The 10,638-nt window shown below is 33.7% G+C and overlaps 1 long non-coding RNA gene across 1 annotated transcript; it reads left to right on the forward strand.

Moving 5' to 3' along the window:
• The first annotated feature begins 9,064 nt into the window (after nucleotides 1-9,064).
• LOC145111869 (uncharacterized) lies at nucleotides 9,065-9,671 on the forward strand. The gene is made up of 3 exons (XR_013710364.1): nucleotides 9,065-9,176; nucleotides 9,255-9,301; nucleotides 9,382-9,671. It is a non-coding gene; the product is annotated as an uncharacterized LOC145111869 (long non-coding RNA).
• The last annotated feature ends 967 nt before the right edge of the window (nucleotides 9,672-10,638 follow it).

The raw sequence follows: 10,638 nt of genomic DNA on the forward strand, positions 1-10,638 counted from the left end.
TCATTTTACCCTAAAGGGTAGATACCAGATTCTGATTAAGTGTTTTGTGGGGAATATAGCCGGAGGATTTCCGGAGCAGCAGCAGTCAGAGATTCCCCCGCACAGATTATCAGCAGCTACTCGTTTGAGGTGAGTTTCCTTCTAGTAGGAACGGGTCTAAGGCACCAAGGCCGGCCCGTATAGATGATGTGTTAGTATCGGAGTGTGGGCAGAGCCCGTATCTCATAGTTGAGCTTGATTATGATATATGCTTGTACGATAGAACTGTTTATACTCGTTGTCTGTGTGATACTTGTATGTTATGGCCTAGTAGCTGAGTGTGGGCGAGGCCCGTATCTCAGAGATAGTGGAGTGTGGGCGGGGCCCGTATCTCCCAGATAGTGGAGTGTGGGCGGGGCCCGTATCTCCATGAGTGTGGGCGGGGCCCGTATCTCCTAGCTGTTCCTTATATGTGTATGGTATGTGGTATTATGGGGGAGCTCACTAAGCTTTGTGCTTACGGTTTTCAGTTTTGTTTCAGGTACCTCTTCTTCGAAGGGGAAGGAGCCGGCGCGGTAGCTGCACATCATACACACACCCCAGATTCCGCACTATGAGTTTCCTTGGGATTGTGCTCTGACATTATCACTATTTACGTTTTGGATTTTCAGACATTATACATAGCTTTATGTGATGTTGTGATTTGACAATGTTTTTCCTCCGAATGTTTTAATTAAAGTAATTTATAAAAATAAAATTTTTGGGCGTGAAAATTGGGCTGTTACATTTAACATGGTTTAACGTTGTTCCGTAAAAGGCATTCATAAGGGCCATCGTTGGATATGACATGAACTACAGTGATGGGTGTATATAGTCAAGATGTGGTTTTTTTTCCTCTTATTCGTTGAGAGTTAGACATCTAAGGCCTTACTAAAAGTTGAAAACTAAATGAGATTGATGGCGATCCATATCTCATGTTCAACATGATGTATGAGACAAAGGAATAACCGATACCACACCATTAATAACAATTTTAGCTTAGAGCTCCTGGAATTGGTTGTTGATAAGATGGCACCCTTCGTATGTTGTTAGGGGCAGTATCCCGTTGCTAGACGTCAGCTACTGTCTATGTCAGTCTGTAATGAATCTTGTACATTTAGGATATTATTGGATCTATATGCTCAAGAATCATTATTGAGTGATATTGCAAACAACATATGATCATATAGGCTCACATCTTTATCAAGTTTGCACATTTTGTATATTTATTATTAATATGACTATTAATAAATAATAGCAATTCTTTTATTTAATTAGGGAACAATTATTGTTTTGTGAAAATAATAATTAAAGAGAGTATAACTAGTTATTATATCATATGGTATGCTTTAATAAGTCATGTATAAAGTTTTGGACACTTTTGTTAACCATGATTAAGTTAGTTAATTGGTGTATTTGGTTAAAGAAGCTAAAAGACAAATTTTGTCTCTTACACCAAGCACGGCTAAAAATTCATCATGCTTGGAAGGTTGCTTGTCAACCTTCCTCATTTGTTCCCTATGCTCCTAAAAGGCTAACATTACTTTATATTATTATAATGTAAAGGCACGTCTTGCATGGGAGTGTATATAAGAAAGTGTCTTCCATGAGTTTTGGCTAGTTTTTTGGTCTTGAATCCTCTCAAAATGATAAAAGTCGTAGCTTCTCTTATACTACCCACCTCTCTCTCTCTCTCTATCTATCTATCTATCTCTCTCTCTCTCTCTCTCTCTCTATCTCTCTCTCTCTCTCTCTCTCAAAGCTAGTTTAGTGATTAAAAGCTCCCTTGAGTTGTCTCCTTTAGTGCTTATTTGAGTTAAGTACTTAAAGACTTAAGAAACTCAAAAATACAAGAAGGAACTAGCATTCCAAGTGTCATAATCTTGATGGTTGATACTTGTAGAGAATATCATCTTCTTTGATATTTCTGTCTTCATCAACACCCCAAAATCAAGTGGGTTCAAACGCTCCAAAGTTTTTCATTCTAAAACACTCTATGGTTGTTTTTAATATCATTCTAACCTCGATAAATATATCCTAGATGGTTTGGTTTTGTTATAAACTTAAAATAAACTTGTAATTTTTAAGACTTCCGTTGCTGGTTTTTATGAAAAAACTAACTTATATTTTGTATCAAAACTCATCACGACGTGGTGACCTGCTGATGAACTTTTGAATCGATGACTTTGACCGTTGACTTTTGAATTTTTGACCAAGTTTGACTTTAGGTCAATTTGAGGGTTTTGGGTTGTAGTTTAAGAATTGGTCCCTTATTGTTGTATAGGAGACTTATAGTACCACTTCTTGGATTGTGTGAGTTGTGATGTTATCTGCTAGACTGCAAGGTGAGTTTTCTCACTATACTTTGTACTGTAGTATGTATCCTTGTGTGTAGGAGGTTAGGATACTATAATGATCTGTTAGATTGGTAGATTTGTTATGATTACTTGTATTGCTGCCTATTGTTTGATTGTTTGTTTATTTGCATATGTCGACAGATTGTGGTAGGGTTGAGGCAGTCCTGCTTTGTGTTGTAGGCCAAGATACCCAGACGGTCCAGTATACTATATTGTAGGCCTTGAGAGGCAGTCCAGTCAGACTGTAGGCCTAAGGGAGCGGTCCAACTATTGTAGGCCTTGCAAGGTGGTCCAATAGACTGTAGGCTTAGTAGAGCGGTCCATGCATCATGTTGGCCTTGCGAGACCGTCCAGGTAGACTGTAGGCCTATGTATACATGTATTGTTGTGTGGGGTATTTTGGGGGAACTCACTATGTTTTGGCTTACAGTTGTAGATTTAAATGTTTTCAAGTACTTCAGATAATCGGGGCAATGTGAAGTCGTGATCGTACACATCCTCCTGCTGATTTTTGTTTGAGAGATGATATCGATACTCTGATTTTTTTATGGTTTTGTTTTGAAACAATAATTAATTACTTATTTGGTTTATGAAAATGTCTTTTTAAAAATAAAACTTTTTACTATGGCTAATGGGACGTTACACCTAATATATATATATATATATATATATATATATATATATATATATATATATATATATATATATATATATATATCTTAGGTTGATACTCGTGGAAACCACGATTGACAAAGAAAAATACTATCGATAATTTCAAATCGTAATCACTAATGAAGCCTATTTTTGTTTTATGTATCATAGTTTTCAAAACCCATAAACAAATTATTAAACTTCATTTATGAAAGCAAAGATGTTATTTTGTGCATAATTCCAAAACGTAGGATGTTATTTTCTGACATAGTTGAACATAAGTTGCAAATTAGATGATAATTCTGATCAATTGAACATATATTGCCTTTTCTTTAAAATAGGGTGTTATTTTTTATACAATTGAACATACATTGAATTAGTCATGCTTGCACGTGTATTGTTTTTTCATTCAATAAATCTCATCTAAAATTGATATTAAGTTGTTGGATTGCACGTTTCAATTCTTTTCTATTATCAACAAAATCTGTCTCCAAATCCATATATTTTGTTCTCATGTAGTAACCCGAAGACATACTTTTTTGACCCACACAAGGTCGTTGTCTTGAATTTGTTTGTTTGACCCACACCATTGCTCCATGCACACACAAATCCTTTACCCGTTACTCAAATTTACAAGCATGCTTTAGTTGAAAGCCTCCACAATTCCTCAAGGTATATGAGATTATGTTGATTATGCTAAAAACTTGGGCTTCCCTTGAGTATTTCCACACTTATAAACACAAACAAAGCAATAAATAAATAAAATGACAAAAAATACCCTTTAAACAAAAACTTATCTAACATATACGAAACAATACATAAAATGACTAATATTTCTTAAATTAGTAGACTAAATTAACTAAAGTAGACCTTGAGATCAATCTCTAACAATATAATGACTTATCATCATTTTCTTGCTAATCAAAAGTTATGTCAATTACATATATTCCCAATAATCATGTGGCTAATTATTTTTGTGATTGACCATTGATGCCAACAAGTTGTTTAGCTACAAATACCTTAAAACAAGAGACATATTTCACTTGCCATACTCAATTAAAATATAATATAAAAAATAACAAAGTTAATCTTAAACTTTCGTAATCAAAATACATAATTTAAAAACGTATGGTCAAGATTAAGAAAAAACTATAAAAATACATTAGGTAGGGAGATTGTTCTCCTTCATTAAGGGGATAGGTTACACCCTCTTCTACGAGGAAAATGACTGATGGTGGTGCTTGCCCACGATTCAAGTTATGTAGCTTTGACTTAGGGAATCTCTAATGATTAACCTTTTAAATACTTATTATTTTTGCTATGTGGAACTTTATACTAACCTTTATTGAATAAGAATTTGTTGTCACAATATTTGCACAATATTTGTCAACTTGGAGTCGGAAATTCGTATCGGTGGGGTAAAGGAAACATATGCTTCTTTTGAGGTTAATCATATACACGTTCTTAGAGTCCATGGATTGATTATTGAAGGAAGAGCACACAACCTGTCTTGAGTGTGTCGTTGATTGCCTGTGTATATTATGGCAGGAAAATGTAAGAGTTGAAAATCCAGAGGCCTTTGTTTAGCCTGATAAATTTTATAAAAAGAAATGTCTAGTCGGATAAATAGATATTACATCGATTAGCAAAAAACTAAATAACTAAAAAGTTAGAATTAATATTTCTCCAAGTAATTTTATTTCTATAATATCGGAAATTGATATAGATATAATCCCGCATCATCAGAAAATTATTGTCTCGTTTTAAGAAATTTTCAAGATGGTGGAACACTCAAAAAAATGATTCATGCACATTGTCATCGTATATCCATTTCCACGGCTTCAAATTCTTTTCAAACTTGGCGAATCCATTTCTTCTTCTTTTTAATTTCTTCCAAATACTGAATCTGCAATTCTGCATGCAATAATTTCATTTCATTTTTAGCGTTCATTTTCTTGATATATTCACGGGTCCATTTTGTTGACTTATTCACGGGTCTTTGGAATGTATTAAACTTTTTAAATATTAAAGAGATAGGAAAATCGTAAATTTAATTAATTTAACATACGAATTGAACGAATTTCACTTTTTGAAAACCACTTTGAAAAAAAAAACTAGTTTCATTTTTTTGTAAGGGCAACAATTAATTAAATTAAAGGGCTAGCTGGGAGCTAGGAAAAATACAATAAAACAATACAACAAATTGGGAGCTAGGGAAAGTACAACAAAACAATACAAAGGAGAAGTATAGAACAAAACAATACAAAGGAAAACAGTAGCTAAGTAGAGAACTAATAAGCTACAACCCAGGTGAAAAGGCTGAGAGCAATGCATTTTTTTTATAACAAAAATAACACCAACAATAGCAAAACACTTTAAAAAAGAGTGTAGAAATAACATTGCACTTAGATGAGCCACCAAAACCTCCAGGTGAGAACTGTCTAATTTGAACTAGTTTTCTAATTTGCAAAGCTATATTCACAAATTACATAGTATTATAGTAAAACCCATTTATATATTAACGGCTCTTTCTATCAAGTAACCCTTAGGAAACACGGGCACCTATTATGTCATATTGACATAGTTACTAAGACGGCATATTAGTATAACGACATTAAAATAATTATTACAAAATGGTTCTAATGTTACATATTAGTGAAATATTCCCATAGTCCACCCAAATGATTTGTCTACCACCACCAACACATATATTCACTTTTTGGTAGTAAAGATGCATCATAAAGATCATTATTCTTTAACTTCTTCAACATGATTTGTGGATTGAAATGTGCCATGTAAGCATCCAAGGTGAATGATATTTCATATGTGCAGCACACTTTTCCTGCAGCAACACACACATTCCCACGAGATTCACTTACACAAACACAAATTTGCCATTCACAATCTATTACGCCATTGGTCCCACAAGACTTTTACTCACCCTTTTGCTTTGAGAATGCAAATGAAAGGGATTTGTACCAATTCCTTCTTATTATATTGATATTTTTAGGTTTATAAATGAAAATTGGCAGGTATAATCTACAATTTTGATCTTAAATCTTGTCTTTTTATTACTCAATGAGTTTGGAAGAGATATGTTAATTGGTTAATCACAAAGTTTTAAATCTATATTTTTATAAAAGTACTGAATAATTCTTATAACTTATCTATACGTAATAAGAACGATGTCATTCTACAAAACATGTAGGAATGAATGATGGAAGAAACAAAAATGCTTAGATTTTTCAAAGCATTATAACCTTCTTATAATTAGGAGGTTAAAGTAGGAGAACATAACATGGTTTAAGAAACCTAACGATGATGTGACACCAAAACTAAGTTTCTTCAAGTGGCTGAAACTTGTTTGGAGAAGTCCCTAATTTAATTATACTCTACGGTATTTACACATTTAATTACTATAATTGTATGCTAATGAATCCATTACAGTATATATCGAACTGGTTGTCTCAAAATAATCAAAGTGGTTTTCTCAACACTTAATGACTAAATGTGAGAATACACGGATATTAATTTCAGATGAATGTATGACATGTTTATTGAGAAAATACTAATTATACTCATTTTGTAATGCAACTCTACCAAAATAACATGATATAGTTTTTAATCATATACCATGATAAATCTATTTAATTAGCATTTAACATGATAATATTTGATCTTATTCCCTATATGAGAATTCAAATATCCTTCTACTTTTCCTTCTTACCCACATTCCTACATATTTAAAATTATAACAAGTGTTAAGTTTTATTTTTCTAATAATATTTGAAGACACTTGTCACAATTTTAAATGGGCAGGAACAAAAAATATAAGGATATTTAATTTTTTTTTCCTATATATATGAAAAACCTTAGAAGTTATGAGTGTGACTAGTTTTTAAACATTTATAATTATAACCCTCTTAGAACGGGATGATGATTGACCTATTTAATTAGACCATATAAGCTTAACCCAACCTACCCTCGAGATCTTAACTCAAATAGTTGCTAATTAAGAAAAGAATCGGGATGAATTAAGAGATCATGGATATAGTAAAGTTAATGTTACGGTTTAAACCTATATAAGAAATGTAAATACATCTTTTTAACGACTAAAACACACCTTTTAATTTATTCCAAAAGTACACATCTTCGTCCCAAATAAAACTTCAACCTTCAACCAACGGGGTGCAGGGAGAGCTTTCATATAACTTCGTATATTTAGAACTATACATTCCCAAGTTATTAATAGCTCTTACCATGGTCATTATCTTCTGTTGGTGCTTGTTCAAGCTCGTGTTAGTGTACGACATGGTTAAAGCCTCTTTCCTTTTACTTTAGGTCAAATAAACTGGGACCATAGATTTAAAACATCATAATAACCATTTGTTTGATTCCTTCTTAAAGGTGAATGGAGCTGTGAAAGATGGGGTACAGGATGGAAATGTAAACACCAAAAAAGTTGAAGGTTGAGCGGGTTGATGAACCCGGCGATCCATCTCTCTTTTCTCTTCTCTCAATCTGTATCATATGCGTCATAACTTGTACCAAAAAATGTGAGTTGGGAGGGTTCCATTTCCAAGTGTTGAGGGTTGGGAGGGTTGGAAGTAATAGGTGGCAGAAAACTGATGTGACGCCTATATAGCATGTGGTTTAGGAGAGGTTGGAGAGATGGATTCCCTCCGCACTAACCCTTATTCCCAAATTAACTCTATTTATATGTTACTTCTCAACTATCTTTCCTAACCATTTCAACTTGAAAGTGAAGAGCTAGCAACTAGCATTATCTTGGTTGTTCTACTTCCGTCTACTCTTCAAGAAAATGTTTCATGTTGTAAAGATGATATGGAAGATGCATAATGATGAAAATGACTATCAAGGCCATGACCATGACCATCAACCCATTTCTAAAGGTTATGCATGTGATGATGTCATAGATGGCGATGAAAAATGGGGTTATTACCATTGTGTTGATGCATCCATGGATGGTGATGGCGACGACGACGACGATGATGACGACGATAGTGGTATTGCGCCTGCGGCTTGAATCATTCAGGATTCTTGAATGACAGGTTTCTTATTATGAAACCCTAGTTTTTAGATATACTAAAGAAGACCTACAATCACCAATTTATACCTATAGATTTAAATAGATGTAACATAGTTACAAGGCAGAAAAATATAAGGTACTATTCCAATAAAGCTGCTACCAATGAACTTTTTGGTTATATATGTTTGCTTTAAAGAAGGGCACCTATTATTGTATGTTTTCAGTTTTTGCATTACAACTATTGCATGGTTTCTAATATCATTCATTGATCTTCATGAAATCATCATAAACTAATTTTAATTCTACGCAAACACTAACACGCATAATAATATAATAAAAGAAAATATAGTATATATTGATTCTTTCAAAGAGATTTGAACTCTCATATGGTTTAAATTGATCATTCGCTTACACGGTTTTTTATTTGCATGCATCAAACATGAAAATTTATAAACCGCCTTCATAGGTTTTCACAATTGAGCAATAATATCATTCTTGTTTGATTATATATAGTCCACACTCCACACTAACAAACTAAACGTTAAAAATAAAATTAAATAATATTTTGTTAGACGGGAGAAAAAATACCCGTGCTAGCCCAAAAAGATGATCCTTTTAGCAAAAGGATTGATCAATCCCTTATTGCAGTAGTAATATATGAAATGGATAGTTATTCAATGATATATGTCTTTCACCTGTCTCATTTTACTGAACAGTCCTTAATATCGTGCCTGGTACATAATCTCACTTGTACGAGAAGCAACATATCCAGCTGCATACACTTGATCACTCCCTATCACTATGCAAATCAAACAATTACTGTCAGATGCAATCCCGATGAAATCTTCTAACTTCTTCTTTACGAGTCCTTCTATATATCTCTATATACTAATACAGATCCATCATATATATTTCCAAACTCCATATATATCATCAAGAAACACACTGCCAGCATAATCAATTACCCCCCCCCCCCCCCCCAAAAGGAATGAAATCAATAATCTTCAGTTTTCTTATGATAATGGTGCATATTCTGAGTGTACTTTGCAGGCCCTTGCCACCAAATGAAGCCCTTTTTACTGCAATCCCTCCTCACCAAGGTCAGTAACCCACCCCCAACCAAGAAGAATTACCCTTCTTTCACTTTCTTATCATGTTTTATCATCTTTTTTAACCAGCAAAAGGTCCTCCGTTGGATCAATTGACCATGGATTATGTGAAACAGGTATGTCTTTCTCGCTCCTTTTACCAGTTTGACTAATGGGCACCGTGTTCCAGAAGTTTAAATCTTGGTGTGTTGTGAAGGGTGATAGAGTGGCTGCCAACAGAATAGGGTCGAATCCACCGAGCTGTGAGCACAAGTGTTATGGGTGCAGTCCTTGTGATGCGACACAGGTGCCAAGCATTAGTGGATATGTGGGTGTAGCCATACATGTACAGGACTCGAACTATAAGCCAGAAAGCTGGAAATGCAAGTGTGGAAGGACTTTATATAGCCCATGATGGGTTGCTCGACTGAATCTTGTCTTTCAGCTCTAATTTTGTGTAAAAATGGTACATTTGTTTACTTAATGTACGTACTAAGAGTTTTGTTTTTTCTTGGGATGATTTATGGTTGTGTAGTTTGATTAGTAAATTGTTAAAAAGATTGTTAAATGTTTTTCTCATTTCAAACAATCCACTCACGCATTCATATGAGTGGTGCCAAGGGCCACCTCAACCATCACTTTCTCCGAGTCTTTGCCGAGGAGAGAGAAGTGGCAAGAAAGTGCTCACGATAGCATAAAACCTCGGTATGTCATGCACTGAGAGCCTCCTATTGTCCACATCAGCCTTCGACGAGGAGGTGACGAGACCACATCCTCCGGCCTTAATTAGTGGGGTGGTGTCTTGAATACATATAACCTCTTTGATTAATTATTTAGTTTCTTAACTTCGAAGGTTGTGGGTCTGAGATTTGCTTTGGCCAAAGTTAAATTTTAAAAAACACAATGATAAGGGGCCTATGTTAATCTGTTCCAAATAACAATATTTTGAACACATGAAATTTTGATCTCAACCACTAAGTTCTTATGATTAGGATAAATTTTTTTGTTATTAAAATAGAAATATTTATGTACATATAGAAAAACTTTTTGCATTTTTAGCATTTTACCTAAAAATCAAGAAATGTTTTTTTTCTAGATAAACTATTGATAATTTGATTTTTTTTATTTAACATTTATCTTTTTTTTTTTTGAACGGCATTTAACATTTATCTACCTATTAAAATCCGTTAGCTGTCTGATGGGTCCAATCCTGTCGAAATATTTTTTGTACAAAAAAGTACACTCCAAAACAATCAAATATTCAAATGTCATATTGGAAATTACTGTAAACATTAGTAACATGTCAACCGACTTTAGAAAGTAATAATGACAAAAGTAAAAAAATTCATTTAAAAACCTAAATCACCATACGTCCATACGTATGCGTCATGTCACTCTCTTTTTCTTTTTCTGACCACACTTTTTATCAAAATAAATACAGTAAATAAATATAAATAAAAATAAAAAATTTGTC

Source organism: Lactuca virosa, chromosome 5 (genome assembly GCF_052849685.1).
Source record: "Lactuca virosa cultivar CGN04683 chromosome 5, Lactuca_virosa_CGN04683_v6, whole genome shotgun sequence".
NCBI lineage: Eukaryota > Viridiplantae > Streptophyta > Magnoliopsida > Asterales > Asteraceae > Lactuca > Lactuca virosa.